Here is a 19639-nt window from a genome sequence, read left to right as displayed (position 1 = left end):
TTGCCACTTTTTTCTCTTTTTCTCTCTCGCCTCTTTTCCCTCGCTTTGCTCCCTCTTCCCTTGCTCCCTGCCGCTGCTGCCCCCATGACCCCTCCCCCCAGCGTGTCGCTCCCTCCTCTCAGCTGATCGCCCTCCCCCGACCCCTACTTAGTGGCAGGCGTGCTCTGCGGGCATGCCGAAGTCGCGCTAAAGCCGAGCCCGTCTTTGTCATCTGTAACCCGACCGCGACCAGCGGCAGGAACCCTCATCCTCTGACACCCCTGCCGCTATGACCCAAGCAGCATCCACGCTCTCAACCCCAGACGCAACAACAACTGCCAGCTCTCAATGCCGAGCATCACCCAAGGCCCAATCTCCTGACAACACTGACGCCGCACCTTCACCCACCTCCAGACCCCAGCAGTTGCCCCCAACCCACCGAACACGGGTGCACACAAACCACTGAACTGCATCCTCCTCAATGTACGCTCCCTGCTCAGACACGTCATAGAAATCTGGGACCTCCTCAACACTCACACGCCCGAAGTCGCCTTCCTCAAAGAGACCATGACCAATGTCAGGTCCGCACCTGACATCGCAACTGCCATCCCGATGAATACAAGATCCTGAGGAAATATCGCTCCAACCATCGAGGAGGAGGCCTCAACATCATCTAGAAAAGCTCCCTCCAAATGACAACCACCAACTTGGATGACGCCTCACCCCCATGGAACACATCCACTTTCACTTCCAGATCCAGATCAACACACAGAGCCCTTGCCTACCAACCGCCTGCCCCCAGCGCTCCGTTCACCAACGTCACCACCAACCTTATCGCACCCCGCACCCTCACTTCTGCAGACTACATACTACTTGGAGATCTAAATTCCCACCTGGACAACCACGCCGATCCCAACACCACCACCCCTTCCTCCTGAAGAAACCCTCCACAGACCCAACAGACCTCAAGAACTCCAGGCCCATCTCATTCCTTGCTTTCGCAGCCAACGTCATCGAAAAAGCCGTCAACACCCAGCTAGCATACTTCATCGAAGCCAACAACATCCTAGACAACTCCCAATCGGATTCGGCAGCAACCACAGCACCGAGACAGTCCTCCTTGCAGCGTCATATGACATCCGCGCCCTACTCGACCAAGGCCAAATGGCAGCCCTCATCCTCCTGGACCTATCAGCAGCCTTCGACACCGTTTCTCACGGCACACTAACTCCCAGACTCCACGACGCCAGCATCCAAGGAAAAGCCCTAGACTGAATACGAATCCTTCCTCACAGGCAGAACACAGAGAATAAGTCTCCCGCCCTTCCTCTCAGAACCGACAGAGACCAGATGTGGAGTTTCCCAAGGAACCTCCCTCAGCCACACCCTCTTCAACATCTACGTGGTCCCCCTCGCAACCATCGTCAGAAACCATGGGCTCAAAATCGTCTCCTATGCCAATGACATCCAACTTATTTTCTCCCTCACCAAGGAACCCCACGTCACCAGGCAAAACATCCAAGAAGGGATGACAGCCGTCGCAACCTGGATGAAAACAGCTGCCTGAAACTCAACTCAGAGAAAACAGAGGTCCTCATCCTCGGATCCGCCCTCTCCGCATGGGACGACACCTGGAGGCCCCCTGCCCTCGGAAACCCACCCACCCTGACAGAGCATACACGTAACTTTGGGATCATGCTAGACTCATTGCTCACTATGAATCACCAGATCAATGCTGTCTCCTCTGCATGCTTAAACACCCTCTGCATACTATGCAAAACATTCAAATGGATACCCTCCCGACTCCTGCAAAACAGTCACTCACGCCCTCATCACGAGCATTCTTGACTACGGCAACACCCTCTTCGCCGGAATCAACAAAAAACTCCTCCGCAAACTCCAGACCGTCCGGAACGCCACAGCCAGACTAATCCTCGATATCCCACGGCGCAAACACATCACCCAACACCTCCGTGCCCTCCACTGGCTCCCCGTCAAAAGAAGAATAACTTTCAAGCTGCTCACACACGCCTATAAGGCCCTCCACAACATCGGACCACAATAACCCAACAACCACCTCTCCTTCCATACCCCCAAGAGAAAACTCTGCTCAGCTGACCTCGTCCTATGCTTCTACATGAACAGAGCGGGTGGAAGGTCATTCTTCTACCTCGCAGCCAAGACCTGGAACGACCTCCTCCTCCGGCAAAGTCCGACACTGCACCAATTCAGGAAAGACCTAAAAACCTGGCTCTTCAAATGACCCCAACGGAGCTGCATACACCCCCGCCGCCAGCGCCTTGAGACCCTAACGGGTGAGTAGTGAACTTTACCAACCCTGATTGATTGATTGATTGATTCAGCAGCACAGCATATGGTATAATTGTGAGAATTTGTTCTTGCATTTGTCCTTGGCTTTGGGAGCATCCCTATGCTGAGTGGAAGTATACAAGTGCTGGCATGATGTAAAACTATAGAGGCCAGCAAGTATCGGGGCTGATGGCAGCCAGGAACCTCCCCATTCATCTCCAGAAGCACTTCTAAAAAGTACCATGGTCTGAAAGATCATTATCAGATTACCTGGTGTCAATACACATGACCTACAAACTAAGGTTTAGCATAACTGGCGTAATTAGCTGTAGTGTAATCATCAGGAATTACAGCAAAATTATGCAAGATTCTGCGTAATTACGCGAGAAGAGTAATTAAGCATTTAGGTCTATTTTCTTAACGCGAAAATGGCCGCTCGCATTTACAGTGGATCTGAGGATGATTATTGCTCTTCAAAATATTTAACACTAATAGCAGTGCGAGCAGTCACTCACACTCACTAAATGTGGTCTTGCGGTAGGATTATTTCCCCAACTTACTCCTAGCAGTCAGCACTATTCGCTTAGTTCAAAATGCACCCTCGCGTTCAAAATGGATACAAAGATTTACTTTGTGTGAAGAAAAGAGCTCTAAAATCAAAAGAACATGAACCAGCCACTCAATAAATTCATTCTTTCTGTGATTATTTTTCCCTCAAATTACTCAGAACTATGCCAGCAGGTGTAATCGCGACGTTATTGGTAATTCAGTATCAAAGACTATCGCAGAAAATCAGTGAAATTACTTTGATTACTCTGGAATAATTACAATTACTCCCAAGCCTAAGAGAAACCATGCACGGGAGTCATGAGTTGATGATGGTAGTGTGTGTACAGGATCCAGAATCACTACTGCTGTTTCAATATGTATAAAGTGATATGAAAAACACCTCACCTGGGCTTGGACTCAAGTGATTGGTCCAGCTCTGCAGAGCGAAATCGTAGAACGAGAGTCATATTCCAATGGATAAAACGAATTTCGTAGCGCACCCTGCATCGCAAAATGCAGGGTGCACTACAAAATTCGTTTTATTTATTAAATTGTTTACCTCCAATTATCCATATTCCGGTGTTTAGCAACCCCCACCCTGCCCCTACCCCGCCCCGTCTTTCTGCCCCATGGAACTCCCTCCACAGGCCGCCGATGCCTCTAGTAGGTTATACCCCACACTGGCCAGAACACATCACCCATAAATTCTGCAAAGTACGCACCTGTAAGAACATTTTGAGACAATTTTGTCCTCTTCAGGTTTCGGCCACTCTGATTGGTCAAGGTTCTACCAAATGGAGGTGTTGAAAGTCTACCAGCACCAGTTCCAAGCCTTGGAGGAGAGTCAGGATGTAAGAATTAGCGGACTGCATTGGATACTATTCAGAGTGGCAGTGCGATGTGCGAATTAAACCTGCTGGCAAGTTACTCCACCCTGCCCTAAAAATTCAAAAGCAATAGGGTGCATACACAATTGCACAATAGTCACATGTACACCACCATCCTATTTTCATTTGAGTGAAAGCTGTCCCGAAACTCAACCCAACTTGCCTCTAAGTAGCACCTTCCAAGTATCTTCACATTCACCAGAATTTATAAAGCCATGGACACTGAGTCGCACCCAGATCCTACAATACTTCCACCAACACAAGCTTTGCAAATCTGCCAAGTACTCCCCAGAAACTAGACTAACGTTGCAACACCACATCCCAGAATGACCCACACAAAACCATCTGCAGGTTCTAAATCCTCTTCCTAAAACCATGCCAAAATCAAACACAAGGGAAATAAGCACTGGCAAAGTCAATAGATCTAGCCTCGGCAAGCATGCAATGATGTTTTATTTAATTATTTGGGCAATCATATGCAATATGAGAGCAAATGAAAACATAGAAAACATTAAAAACATAGCAAAAATATTAAAATATAGAAGTAAACCATAAACCCAGGTGCACCATTATGCTTTCATTCACAGTGGAAGAGAGGCAATGTCTGAAGTGGCCATGACTCACTGTCCTAATCTGAAGTGTCTGGAAGCAAAATCTGATTGACAGTTGAATAGACCAGTGGATGAATAGGATTCACTGAAACCCCTTCTATGTATGCATACATGTATCTAGGTTTACTATTATTCTTTTGGTAAACATGCCCAGTCAACGCCGTCACGCCCTCATGCTTCCATAGCCTGAAGATGCTGAGAAAGACTTTCAAAGCACCCAATCAGCACCCGGAACAGCGTCATGCACACCCTCGTCATCTGCAAGCTGGACTATGGGAACATCCTCAGTGCCAGGAAAAAAAAATAAGCTCACCGGAAGGCTGCCAACCATTCAGAACTCGTGCCAGATCACTCTCAACCTCTCATGCCACACTCACATCACACCTGATGGAGCTCCACTGGCTCCCTATTGACAAACAAGCACAATTCAAGCTCCTCACACACACTTTTAAGGTACTCCCGCTGGGAGGACTCCCTCGATCCGGACTCACAGCGGCTGGAGTGGTAGCGGGAAGAGCCCTATTTGTGGTATCTAGCATAAGGGAAGCAGTCCGGTGCAGCGAGGCGCCCAGCTGAGCCCTGAGGACCAGTGGGTTCTCAAGGAAGCTCCGCTTTATGTCGGAGGACTTTGCTGCACTGCATAAGCGTAGGAGGTGAGCTGGGGCCCCATGCGCTCCTGACCTAGGAGACTCAGCTGAGTATCTCTTGGGGCTAAATAACTACCGGCTTGTGTCCCTGAGCTTGTCTCCCTCATGAGCTCCGGGTGAGTTCGCCCTGCAAACTTTTGGACTAAGGCTCATATGCATCCCGCCATTTTCGTACCGTCTCCTAAAGACACTCTTGTCTTTTCTGCCATCTTAGAGACCGTGGTCCCTACCGCTGGTCCCGCCGGTCTCCAGCTGGGCGAACTTTCGATCGATCGTCAATATTCTCCACTGATCTACTCATCGTTTGCAAATAATGCTGGTGCCCCTGATCCCATCACTCATCCCCCCCACCTCTTCCCTCCCTCTCTTCCTACCTCCCCTATTCCTTTCCTCTCTCGCCTTGCTCGCTTTTTTCCATATGCCTGAGCCATGCTGATTTGCCTTTTCTCCATACCCCTGTATCCCTCCCACCCTCCCTAATCCCACCCAAATCTACTATTTGTATGTATATGTATATAGAGATAACTCTCATCACTAGTATATGCTGCAGACCATTGTACTCTCTACCATTCCTATGTGACGCTTAGAGTTTATCCATTTGTATTGCTTCCTTGAGTGATTCTCTTCCTTGTGTGACTTTACAACTTGTACATTTTGTATTTTTTTCTGCTTGTATCTTTTATGTAACGCATGTAATCCTAAGTCCTTATGCATTGAAACTGGTTCTTATGTAAAGCGCTCTGACACCTTCGGGTAAAGTTCGCGCTATATAAAATCGCATTAAATCAATAAATAAAAATACTGCATAATACTGGCGCTGCATACCTCAACAATCGCATCTGCTTTTACAAACCTTCCGGACACCTCCGCTCACGCGGACTCCTACTTGCACAAATCCCACACATACAGAAAACCAGACCCTTCTCCAGTCGAGCCTTCTCTTACATTGTTCCTAAAGTGTGGAAGGACCTGCTGCTACACATAAGAGCATCCGCCCCACTTCTTGAATTCCCCAAGAAACTGAAGACCTGGCTTTTTGAGTAGACCCACTTGCCCGTGGTGTAGCTAGACTTACACCTGCTCAGCACCAGGATAACCTCAGGGGTGATAGTGAGCTCTGCAAATCTGAATATCATAACACACACGAGGCTAGTGAAACAGCTGTAAAAAACAGCTGTGTCTAGGCCAGCCCTAAAATGGTAACCATTGCAACCTATATACAGCGATCGATGGGCCTGCGCTCGGCTACTGTCGGTTGAATTGGTATCCATGTGCAATATGTCCTCAGTTTTTATTAGATATTAAATGATCTTATATGATTATGGATTTGAAAATGCCTCGTATGTATTTTATGTGATTTTATTACATTGTGTATCTTTTATGGTCACTGGATGCCCGAATAAAGAAAGATTGATGCTGATGATGAGGTAACCATGGGGATGAAACACACATGAGAGCATTGGCAGAACCAAAGAACAGCCTTACACAGCTATAGCCCCTGCAACAAGGCACCACTCAGAGGCAATAACACAGACACTCACCAACATTTCAGGGCATCACCATCCCATGCGATTTAGAAAAGGAGAAAGTCTATGGCATGCTTGGAGCAGAAGACAATCCATCTTCTATAAACAAGCGGGGGGGGGGACAACCTTCAGTGTCCTCCTCAGAGCTATGTCCCTACATATTATGCTGCACTGCACACAAAGGGCAACAAATACTGAAATGACAGGGCGAAGGGGAGGCTGACCTCCTTCTACAGGTATGAAAATAAGGCACGCCAAATATGGATTTCTTTTTTCTTTTTTTAATGTTGCCAACTTTTCCTTAAAAAGAAAAAGCAGGAGGAGGACAATCTCCCCAAATGTTCGCTTTGCCTAAGAAAAAATGTGCGCCTGAAAATCTTCTGGGAATTTTGCGAACTTTTACTGCTGAAATGTTAGTTTTGTGCACATCTAATTTAAAAAAAATACTGACTGCTGGAAGTAAAACTTAGGCCCCCATTAGGATGGCGGGCGGACTTTGCCCGCCCGCCATCCCCGTGCAAAACGTGACCGCCCGCCATAGGAGCGGCGGTCCCGTCTTGGCAATTAGGATACGCCTGCCACACTGGAGGGCGCATCCTGTATTTTTACCATAGCGCCGCCCGCCGCAATGGTAAAAATGCACGTTGTGCATTTCAAAGCACAACATGACAGGCACCGCGCGGTGCCTGCCATGTTGCACTTTGAAATGCGGGGGGGTACCATAGGTACCCCCCAATGTGCACCCCCCCAGAGTCCCTGGGGGCCTGCAACGGCATTCAAATGTGCCCATCATAATATGGCTGGCGGTGTCTGATAGACACCGCCACCATATTATACCTTTTCCGCCCCGGTCTTACCGTCCGCCGCGGTCCCCCCTTGCCATCCTAATATGGCGGGGGTCTTTAGAGCAAGTATGGTGGGCGGATCGCCCCCGCCTGGCACGCGGTGGCTACCGCCAGCCTGGCGGGGGGATCCGCCCGCCATCCTAAAGGGCCCCATAGTGTTTCTATTCACCTTACTTAGGAACCCGACCTTCGCCCTCCATCTGGTGTTTTATTGCATTTCCTATCACTAATAATGTAATTATTTCCAGCTCCGATAATAACATCATAACGACCTACAAAATTATGACAATGATAATAACAGTTATGAAAGTAATCACAATATTGGTAATAAAATCCCTCCAATCACACGAGACTGGGGGATTTGAGATAAGTGCATTGCATTGATTTCGGAAGTACTGCACGCATTATATATAATTTTCCCTCTATTTGTCTGCTGGGAATTCGTTTGAGCGTCGCTACATTATGTACAGATGAATTTTCTGGTCCGGCGAGATAATTTGCACGCAGTCGATAGCGCAGTCCCACGGGCAGGCGGGAAAACTCAGCGCGGCGAAGCAGAATCCAATAAAGAGACTGAGAGCAGAGCGGGCCTTCACACCCACAGGGGCCTGGCTCGTGACAACACGCGGGGCGTGCGGAGGCCGCGCCGCGTGCACAGGACGTCGGTGTGGCCCGCATGGCGCGACAAGGTGGCGGGGCAAGGGGAACATGAGGGGAATGGCCGACCGCAGGGAGGTCCCCCCAGGCAGTTTGGGAGGAGCAGGGGGAGGGGAGTTGCTGGGCACGGGCCCGACATTTTGTTTATTGGGCTTCTAAAAATATAGCCCAAAAGTAGCCCAAGGGGAGCCCAACTATAAAAGGGTTGGGCTCCTGCTCCCAGCCGCCATTTTGGGTTTGGTGACCTAGTGGCTGGGAGCTTAGGTGTAATGCGCGCTTCGCAGTCCCCTGAACGTCACTCCAGCTCCACTCATGCACGTGGAACCGAAAAGTAAATCAGACGTGGGTTGTGAGCAAGTCACACTGCCGGAAAAAAAGAAAAATCATTAAATTACCAAAGTAGTTAATGGCGCGTGCAGAAGGCCCAGGGCTTGCACAAAACGAATTCACGCCAGGACATTGTCTTGCGCCAGAATCAAATGATGCGCCTTTGTAACTTTGCACAAAAACGCTTCGGCCGCCTCCACAAATCATCGAGGGGCTGCTATAAATGTGGCCTCATTAGGACGCAGCTGGGTCCATCATCCTTCATGCGAGCCGAGGATTAACCCTTGCATTGCCGGAATGGCGCATTCTGCCCATTTGAGTGATTACCTCCTCGACCCTTCCCTGTCTCAGTCTTTACATAAGAATCTCCCTCAGCCAGGGACCACCTGACCTATCCAAAATAAGAAGAACGCACACACCCTCCCACACCCAGCCCTGCTCTTTAATCTGCATTGCAGCAGACTGCATTGGGGTGCTCGCGTGGCCAGACCTCGCTTCATGCATTTTACGTGCTTCTATTCCCACCCAGGTGAGTATAGTGAGAGGCAGGCATCCCTAGGGTAGGGCCCAGCCTTACTGGGCTCTACTACCACCCCTACACCTCTCAGGTGGTCACAATTACACTGGGTGCACACTCTCAGTGGTTTAGGGTGCTGATCCATCACTGCTAGGGGCCTAGACCACCTGGTTCTGTTTTTAAGGTGCCATTTTGGCATCTCTTTGTCCCTTCTCACTAGCAGGTTCCTGTTTAGGGCAGGGGCTGGCTTGCTTTTCCCTGGTGCCCTCTTCCATTTCCGAGTTTGGCCCCTTCTCCTCCTGGGGACAATTCTCAGTTTCTCTGCTGTGGCACTTCCCACCATTTTTGTATTTTTTTTGTGTGCCAGGAGTCCTTGGTGGAGCCTGGATTAGGGGTGGTGCTGACGCTCTCTCGGGCCTCCGCAGACCTGTCCGCGCCTCCCTTGGTTGGGAGTACTAGTATGTGGTTGGCACATCTGGGATGACCGATGGCCAATGTTTCCAATCCCGATGGCCAATGTTTCCATCGTAGTTCCTGCAATATTTTTTGGTCAAGCAACGTTTTGCAGCACTGTTAATTCATGGAGTTTGCAAAATCACCTTTACCCGCGCAACGATTTCTGTGCATTGCAAGATAACTCTGCCAGAAGTGGGGGGGGGGGGCATATGGCTGGGACTAGGTTCGAGCCTGCCCTCGGCTTAACATCCTCTAATTATCACCAAATCACAATTTTCTTAAAACATATTAGATCTGTGTAATGTAATTTGATGTACATGGGCCGAGTTCGGGCTAAATAAAAACTGCTATTAAAGGACAACGATTTGTAATCAGTTCCGGCATAAATGAAAAATGCCCCCGCCCATTTTCTTTGCGTCAACGCATGCAGAATCTTTCTCTACAAGTGTATATTTTACGTCACAAATTGTCACATATTCACAGATTTCACGCAAATGTGGATAAAGAATACTTCACGACATTGTGAAACTTTGATATTTTCCTTAGAACTTCACAAACGTTCAGAGGAAAAAAATGTATCTTTGCGCTCGTCTGCTCATGAGACCCCGGCGCCTCGCAGCCACAGCAGGCATGGGTTTGAACAGAGATGCCTGGTATCACACCTCGCGCTCCATCGACCCGAAGAAGCGCCGGTCACGCAGTCCATAGCTGCCGCACAGGCTCCTCTTTGTGGTTTATTTAGTCTCCTCTCTGCGCTGCATTTAACACCTCAGCTGTCCTGACCTGGATTCCACAGGAGCAGATGTTTCCCCTGGCTCCACCTGCCGCGAAGCCCACGGTTCCCGTGAATGGCGCCTTCTGTCACCGAGTGCAGTTATTCCTGTCTGTGGCGCGTGGGCGCCAGGGCCGGACTGGCTATAGCGGGCACCAGGCAATCCCCCGGTGCGCCGCACGGGTGGGGGCCGGTTTTGGGTCCCTGGGGACCGTTTTTGTTACAGTGCCGTTTTTGCAGCATAGCGGCAAAATCGGCCCTACATCAGCCCCGGCAAAGAGCTCGGCGGCACCTCCAACCGCTCCCCTGTCTCCCCAACCCCCGAGTGGGGAGGGGGGGCCAGCTTAGCACTTTGCCAGGGCCGGTTGTGGTTCCCAGTCGGCCCTGGTGGGCGCTGTACCGTGGCTGCTTTTACCTGGTTTCTATTTGTGGCTATTCTCCCCCCACACCCACACTTTCCCTGCTTGGTCGTGCGCTCCTGACCGCGGGCCCATTCTTTGGCATCTCGCCCTCACACCCCCCTAAAGCGGTCTACGGTTCTAGTCAAGGGACATTCTGGACCCATCACTCCTGCCTCTGTGTTTGCCTCGTCCTGCCTGGATGTTTGTGTCTGCCGCTCTCTGTTTGTTTAAGACCACAGAGCGCTGTTGCTCGCTGACGCTGCCTGGCCATCCCTGCAACAGGTACAATGTACTCTCTGTCTCAAGTGGCCTGACCAGGCATCAAAAGCGCTGTTCCACCCCCAGTCAGCCAATTCCGGAAACCTGGAGCTGTCCATTAAGTACTGTTTGTTGAACCAATAGTTTGCAGACCTGCCAACTTGAACAACAAGCATTTGCAATGCAATAGGTCTCGCATTTGCAAGAGTTTACGCTATTGGCATTGCAATGCCTTTTATTTATATGTTTTGAAAATTAACGCATAAATAAAAGGCATTGTCATTTACAATGCCAATAATTCAAGCTCTTGTAAAGGCAAGACCTATTTAATTTCAAAGAAGCGTCTGCCATTGTCCCGAGCGGCTCGGAAAGTGAAAGCGCGCATGGCACGCTGAATGTTGCAGGAAAGCATGTCCTGTCTGCAGTAAGAGAAACTCATTAAAGAAAATAGTCTTACAGACTAAATAAGACATATCTTGTAAGAACAGAAGTAAAAGGGCCAGTCCTCATGGGAGGTTACAAATGAAGACAAGGCGGTACTAAGGAGGCACTAACAAGCCTATTAACGAATCAGGAGTCAGCATTTACAAAGGACAATGACACAAGCCATTGAAAAATATGGGCGTATAGTGGACGGAGCTTCAAGTCTATACTCGAATGTAGCATGCCTCCCAGTGCAGAGCATGCACTGACCAGGCTCAACCTAAAAATCTCGCAGTGTGACAAGGCGGTGGGGCTTTCGAAAGGGCAGGGCCTCGTGCGAGAAGTACCTAAGCAACACCTTTGCCCACACCCCGCCCCAAAGACCCTCCTTCAAAAAAGTAAAAAAAGAATCTTGCTCAGGCCCTGATGTCCTGGGGTATTTCTACGCCCCTTGATGGACGTGAGCAGTTCAATGCCTCGGTCAATGAGCTGAAAAAACACTATTTACAGTGGTTTTCAGCACGGTTTCCGCTGTCATTGCGTGAAATTGGCTCCTCACCGGGTGGCTGTGTGATTGCAGCCCATATCACGTGTCACTCAGTGGAAGCGTGTAAGTTGGCATTCTGGAAATTAACCCACACTCACTACATTATTCATAGTGAGAGGACCACCTCCATAGAGGCCAGATGCCTTCCAAGGCACATAGAATGCATAAGATGACACCCAGTGCCCCAAACATGTTCAAATCTCTGATGCATGTGCAACCTCAACAACCCCGCCATTTAAAAAAAAAAAAGTTGTCTAGCCACAAAGATGCCCTTTCTTCACCTAGTAAGCAGGTACTAACAAACAGGTGTAGGGGATTAAGCGGCATGGTCACTGTGCAAGGATGTCAGTTTGTCACAGCAGGAAGTGATGTAAGTAATATTTTTTCTAAAGTGAATACCGAGACGTCTTAGCACTAGCACGCTGCAACTGAGCTGGCAAAAGAAAGGAGACTTACTTAACGCTGGAGACAAAGAGGCGTGTGCTCAACAATTTCCTAAAACGAACCCTGTTTGTTTCAGATCTCAATGAGAAAGGCATAGAATTCCAAAGTTTGCAAGCCAGGTAGGAGAAACTTCTGCCACCCCAGGTTGCCTTTTTTATCTTAGGAACAACCACAAACTTAGCGGCAAATGATCTTAGGTCATTTCGAGGGCCATGCCATACAAAGGTCTTCTGAAAATAGAGAGTTCTAATTCCATGAAGTGCCTGTGTACTATGCATATTTCAACCTTTCACCAACAGGCAGCCACTTGTGGCCCCTAATACTCTTTGAAATGGAACTACATATTGACATTTTTAGAAGCAAGCCTGCTGCTGAAGCCTGCAGAGACTGAATCTTTGATTGGAGACATTCATAAATTCCCAAATAGAGAGCCTTGCAATAGTCTGTCTTAGGCAGAACCACAGCAACAATCACTATTTTTTGCATGTCTAATGAAATAAATGGTAAGACCTTTTTCAATATCTTCAATAGATAAAAACATGAAGATCTAATATGATTGATCTTTGAGGAGAAACCAAGATGGCCATCAAACATGACCCCAAGATTTTTCACTTTTTGAGCTGGAGGTGGAAGTGGACCTGAATTAGCAAGCCACCAGGAGGCATTCCAAAAAGAGATGTCATTTTCAAAGAGTATCACCTCTGTTTTCTCAGTGTTTAATGTAAGACAGTTTTCTGCATCCAGCTTGTAATGTGTGCCAGACAGTTGTTAAATTCTTTAGCCACAATGTCGCCATTAGATGTAATTAATACGACTATCCGCATATCGTCAGAGTAGGATATTGCGGAAAAACCTTGTGATCGAATACGTCTTGTCAGGGGGCTGACATAGATGGTAAATAGCATTGGGGATAACGACAATCCATGAGGCACCCCGCAAGGAAGAGAAGAGGACCAGCATGTGCTGTCACATTCCTATCAAATTTACGTTCACTTTAATGACACTAATTATTTTCCTATCTAAAGTAAGGAGCAAACTTTACTATGTGTATTATAGATGCATGTAAAGTATGCACTGAGTATAGGTGCTCATGTATTATTTGATTTGCTTAACCCCTCCACCGCGGGGTTCATTCCCCTGCTGTGCTGGGGGGAGGAGGGTGCGCGCAGAGGCGCGGTGCTCATGACGTGCTCGGCTCGTTATGCAGCACGGTAGCGCTGTGCTCATGACAAGCTGAGCTCATCACGACCACGCCTGTTCCAATGGAACGCCCAGCACAGCAGGGGAATTATCCCCGGGTGGGCGAGGCGCAACGGCCATGACGAGCTGAGCTAGTCATGAGCACACAACGGGTTAAGCTGGGAATAGTTGAGGTGATACTTGAGCCTGCAGTTAAAATAATGTATGCATTTATAAGAATCCACCCAGTAAACACAAAGTAAGGAATGAAACTAATAGCCTTTAGATGCCTTGCACTCTTATGCTGTTATCCGCTGCATATGAAACTAATCAACTTATAATTGATGTCTAACACCGAATGCACACATTTGCTATACATTAAAGAGAGCGTGCCAAGAGGCATAAGGGTAACTTTACATCCTGGGATCTCGAAGGTTTTTTTTTATTGGTCATGTCTTGTTTTCATTAGTTTTCTTAAATGGCGTCTTCTTTGCGTGAGCACTGTACTTAGAGAAATTAAATAGAAATTATCACAAAGTGAAATGCTGAAAAACCACATAAAATTAACTGTACTTATCGTAAATCATATGTATGCAGTGCTTGATTTATATAAATGTAAGTGCGAGGGTCTTTCTCTGGAGCTAACGGCCTACGGCAGCCTGCTCACCGCAATGCTAATGATGGTGCCTACACAATTACTAACCATCACACTTCTACAAGTGATACAGTTCAGGCTATTTTTATGTATTTTGATCTATTAACCACTCAGGTTGTGCTTATCTCAAACTTAAAAAGACAGCGCCATCATGAGGTGGACTTTCACTAGAGCCGGTGATGACAATTAAGTGCCTGTGCCGAGCACCGTGAACCAGCGGCTCAAATTTAGCATCATATGTATGCATATTTCTTTCCACATAAAACAGAAAATTGAGCTAATACATAAAACAAAGAGGAGCTTAGCTTGGACAATACATTTATGAAAGCTGTTTTACATGAGTAATTCAAGAGTCCTGGGTATATATTTAGTTTTTTTTTAAAAGATTACGCTGTGGGGACAAAGGTCAGAAAAGAAGGAGAGAGAACCTTCAACCACAGGCATATGTGTATCTCACTAGTAGCCTTTAGCCTTGCTGGTCACCCTTATTAATAACTTGTCATTCCTCATACATGGCAATAGACCAGATTCAAACTAATACGAAGAAGGGCCCCCTGGGAACTAATACGGGGCAGACAAGCAGGGGAAAGTACAAGCTTCAAAATCACAAAGTAGTCTGTCCCCTCCTAATACTAGAATGGCTCGAAATGAGTCCACAATTTAGAAAAAACCAAAGATGAGCTCACTGAAGCTACAACCAGACACCAAAATTGCAGATTACAGCATAGATGTCACAAAACTTTTTTTATTGTTATTTTTGTTATTTTTTTAATTTTTGCGTAGTTCATTCAAAGTGAATATAATATTTCATAACATCATTAATTAGAAATACACACATCATATCTATATGGGCCCCGCAACATTCATCATTCCATCAACCATTCAGCACTTAAATACAACTCGCCATACTCTAACAAACTAGGAAACAGCCATACTCATATATCCATCTCACATTCAACACTCATCGTGGATTCAGATGTAGCACACTTGGTCTGTCCCGCAGGGTCTTCCAAGATCGAACAAGGAGGCCAGATAATTTAAATGCAAGACAGGAAACACAATGCGCATTTCGGTGCAGTGCCAGGTTTAAGACAACACCTTCATCAGGGCAGATACAACCAGGAAGGGGAGGCAGGGCGATAACAAAACAGCAGACAATCTGTAATAGGCAAAAACGCATTTTAAAATTCTATATCCAAAGTTTTTGTAAAAGGTAGACAAACATGTTATATTACAACAACTTTGGTAGATACCTATATCAAGGATGGTACAGTTGAATACAAAAGATTTTCATGAAATACTAAGCAACTTTACCCTGGATTTTACTACAGTGAGCTCAATCAATTGCAAAATAATATTTTTACTGATAATACCTATAAATAGCTAAATAGACCAGATTCAGACTAGAGAAATGGAGAAAATAAAGTCCACTGATTTTTTTCTCAAAATATCCCTTTTCCTAATTTCAGAATGTTCTCATGTAGGAGGGCGTGTCATGGCTCTGTCTATTTACATTTTCCAAAATTTTTATTCCCAAATTACATTGTCTTTTCACTTACTTTACTTCTTCTGGAATTACTGGAGGTTTATTCCAGAATGCGCTAATTTGTCTTTTTCACAAATTAAATAATGATCTTACAATGTGTAAAAATTATAGGCACATGTCACTTGTTAATTTGGATTATAAAATGTTTGCTAAGATTCTTGCTCTTCATCTTGATCCCTTACTTCCTCATTTAATAGATCGGGAACAATCTGGTTTTATAAAGGATCGATATCTCTCAGATAATACTTGATTATTTTTCAATGTCTTCAGAAAATCCATAATGTATAAACAATCCTTAGTAGCTATTGCATTTGATGCAGAAAAAGCTTTTGATCAAGTTGCTTGGCCATTTATTTTTTTGTGTCTCTCTTGGTTTGGTTTTTGTACAAAATTTAGAAACCTTCTTTCTTTGATATACTCTGCCCCCAAGGCATCCATCATGGTTAATGGTTTTATATTCTCATAATTCTCCCTGCATAGAGGTTTTCGGCATGAAGGCTCTCTATCTCCACTTTAATTTATTCTTGCTTTGGAGCCATTTTTAACCAAACTTCCATAAATCCGGATATTCATGGTTTTCAGTATGGTGACCATCAATTAAAACAAACTGCTTATGCAGATGATATCCTTTTGTTTATGTTAGAACCTCAAGATTCTCTACCCGCGTACTTAACAGGAGACTCATCTTTTGCCTCTGTTTCAGGCTATAAGTTGAATTTGGATAAATATAAAATTCTCCCTCTAAAGAAATTTTGTTATGATGCTGATTTCACTAGTTCTAATTTTCACTGGAATCAAGACAACATTAAGTATTTGGGTATTTGGTTTCATCCTACCATTAAAGATAACATTTCTACCAATATGAAACAGGTCCTCTTCTCTATTACTTCTCTTATTACTAAATGGAATCCTTTAAGTCTATCCTGGTAGGACAGGCTGTATTCTTTAAAAATGGTGCTCATTCCCATAATACTGTTTAATTTATCTAATATTCCTGTCAACATCCCTTCTTTTTATTTAACCCGTTGCATGCTCGTGACGGAACCGTTCTGTCACGAGCCTCAGGTGGGCTGTGCTGGTGACGGAACGGTTTCGTCACGGCCCGCTCGCCGCACCTGCGCGGCGTGAATTCGGCGTCTGCGCTGAGCGTTCTGATGAGCGGACGGGGCCGTGACGGAACGTTCCGTCACAAGCACAGCTCACCCGAGGGCCGTGACGGAGCGGTTCCGTCATGAGAACGGGAGCGCCGCGCGGCCCCGCCTCCCCCTTAGCACTGCGGCGGAATAGCCGCCGCAGCTAAGGGGTTAAAACAAATGAATCCACTATTATGTAGTTTTGTTTGGAACAATGAGAATGTTTGGATGTTCCTTCAGAAACTTAATCATCCCAAACATTTAGGTGGGATTAATTTTCTGGGTTTTTGTTACTATAATATGGCCTATTTTCTTAAACAAGCTGCATTTTTACTCAATGAAAACATTCCTACTCGGGCTCTTCTCTGTGTTGATATTGGGCATTTATTTACCTATCCTTTTTCTTTTTGGTCATTTCTTTCTTTCACTCAGAAACCTCTCACTATGTCTCTCCCTATTCTCAAAAGAATGCTTACAAACTTTTGCATCCTATTTTTATCTTTTCAATGATTCTAAAACTCAATTTTTACAATCATCAATGTGGCATAATACATTGGTTAGATTAAATAACAAAACTATCTTTTGAGAAGTGTGGTACAGCAAGGTTTGAAATAGATTTACCAACTTATTGAAATTGACTCGTGCCTCCCTTTCACCACTGCTGAGCAACGCTTTTCTCTCCCTTTGACTTTCTTAGCTAAATATACTTCTTTAATCTCTTCTGTTTATATTAATCTATCAGAGGATCCCTCTTCTGCTATCCCGTTTACTCACATAGCTTCTTCCTTATATTCCTTTCCTTCTGCGTCACAAATATATCATAAAATTATGATTTATCTAGAACTTAGAGAAAAGGCGGAAGTGGAATTGCAGTAGGAGACGGGATTTGGATGCTTCTTTTTCAATCCTTCTTTTGAATAAAATTTGGCTAAAAATTCTAAAATCTTCTAGCATTATTCAAACGTTATTTTTCAATTCTAATTGTCTATTATTTACACCTTCTACCCAGCATAAGATGCGTCATACGTCCCCCCACTTCTTGTAGGTCCTGCAATGTTTCTCCTTCTGATTTTAAACATATGCTTTTTTGAATGTGCCTCTACATATCGATTCTGTCGGAAGGTCTGGAGACATAAATAATAGTTTTAATACATATGTTCTTTCTAATTTTAAGAATATATTTTTAGGCAGCCTCTTGGAAGATCAGTCCCTTTATTGTGATACAATTCTCATTTTAGATGTACTCTGTGCAATTGCCTTTCAACAAATAACCAGATCTTGGAAATATTCTTCCACTCTATCTTTTCAAGCGTGGTGGTATGGTGTTTGTACCAATCACAGAATAGACAATGCATCTGTGACTCCCGTAAAGCCTGCCATCAAAAAGATCTTCTTTGGCTACCAGTGACAATTTCTTAGATTTTTCAGCCAAATTACCCACTTCACTTAACCCTCGAATTGAAAAGGTTTCCAAACCCCCTTGCTTTTCCTATTATAGCCATTATTGCTTACCTTTACACTGTACTTATAATATTTTTCGCAGTTATGTTTTTAGTAATGATACTATATAATAATCTTTATTCAGAGGATATTTCTCTTTACTTTCTATTGTACTTTGTTTCTTATTATGACATGTTGAATAGTTTTCTTCTGTTGTTCTTTCGATTATATTTTGTGTACTTTATTGATTGCATTTTATCAAATGTTGATAAACATTTCCTTTTAAACTAAAAAAAAAGAATGTTCTCATGTCTGTTCTTACAGCTTGAGCTGAGAAGAAGGGTTATTCTATGTAAACTATAGAATTAGGAAATAAGGAAGAGCGACAGACTTGCTCTTAGGTATGTCCGAGCTCCCATAAAGCTCAAACAATCTTGCCCACAAAGGTAAACAGTTTTCTGGAGAAACCCCGACATCTTGGTGCATAGTAAAAATGCATGTGGTATGTGTGCAGTGACAAGCAAAACATCAAGGAAAGTACCAAATTGATATACTAGGCAATTAAAATCAAACTAGTTTTGCAGACATACATTTAACAAGAAATACTGAGGAGATGAAGAAAATGTAATGTAGGGATTAAAAGCTACACAGAAAACAAAATGTGCCCATACCAAAGTTTTGTAAAAGTTGTTCAGTGTTAGCACCTGGAAAAACGAAATATGTTGGGAAAAAAGTACACAATGTCCTTTACACAATTGAACAAGACAGAGACGTAGGACCTTGTTATGGGGTTGGCAGTGCGGGATGCGGGACGACCCCACTCCCGCACCACCAAATCCATGGTTGAACCTCCTGCCAGATTAGGAGTTTTCTCCTGCCTGCCTGGCCGGTGGGTCTTTGGTGTTCCCATTCACAGTGCCTAGGAAACAGGCACCGCAATGGGAACATCAAATTCAGTGCCTGCATGGGATGGACTGCTGCAGTTCATGCTGTGCAGGTACTGGGGTGCATGCACACAGGGAGGCACAATATGTACCCCCTGCATGCACTCCACGGCGCAGAGAAACAAGTGTGCCCTGTAGGGCCTCCTTTGTTTCCTCACAACCACTCTTTTCATGGTGGTCGCACTGTCATGAAAAGTGTGGCAGTGAGGAAACTTGTAATATGCTTGGTGGTGCCGCAGTAGCCCTGCCAAGCATTTTGCGGCCTGAAGAATGCCGTGGCACTGCAAGGTATCTCTGATCCCGGGCGGTTGTGGTGGTCCCAAGGTAGCCCGACTGCTCTGGCCACAATAGGCCGATCAGAAGACTGCCACCTCCTTTCCCCCACAAGTGTGGTGGTCCGTGGTCTGCCAGGCTCTTAATAAGGCCCATAGTGTGAATCGGAGCCAGGAGGTAACAAGGTTGGACAGAAGATTGTATTTGATTCACCTGAAAAGTTTTACTTTGTGACTTAGAAACATTTCTTGTAAGAAGTATTTTCAACAGGGCAATTATACTTGTGCCCTTACTTCTTGGCCTTACTTATCGT

The sequence above is a fragment of the Lissotriton helveticus genome, chromosome 10 (genome assembly GCF_964261635.1).
Source record: "Lissotriton helveticus chromosome 10, aLisHel1.1, whole genome shotgun sequence".
In the NCBI taxonomy this organism is placed as follows: Eukaryota; Metazoa; Chordata; class Amphibia; order Caudata; family Salamandridae; genus Lissotriton; species Lissotriton helveticus.
The sequence above is the reverse complement of the archived record's forward strand: the minus strand, read 5'-3'. Positions refer to the sequence as shown.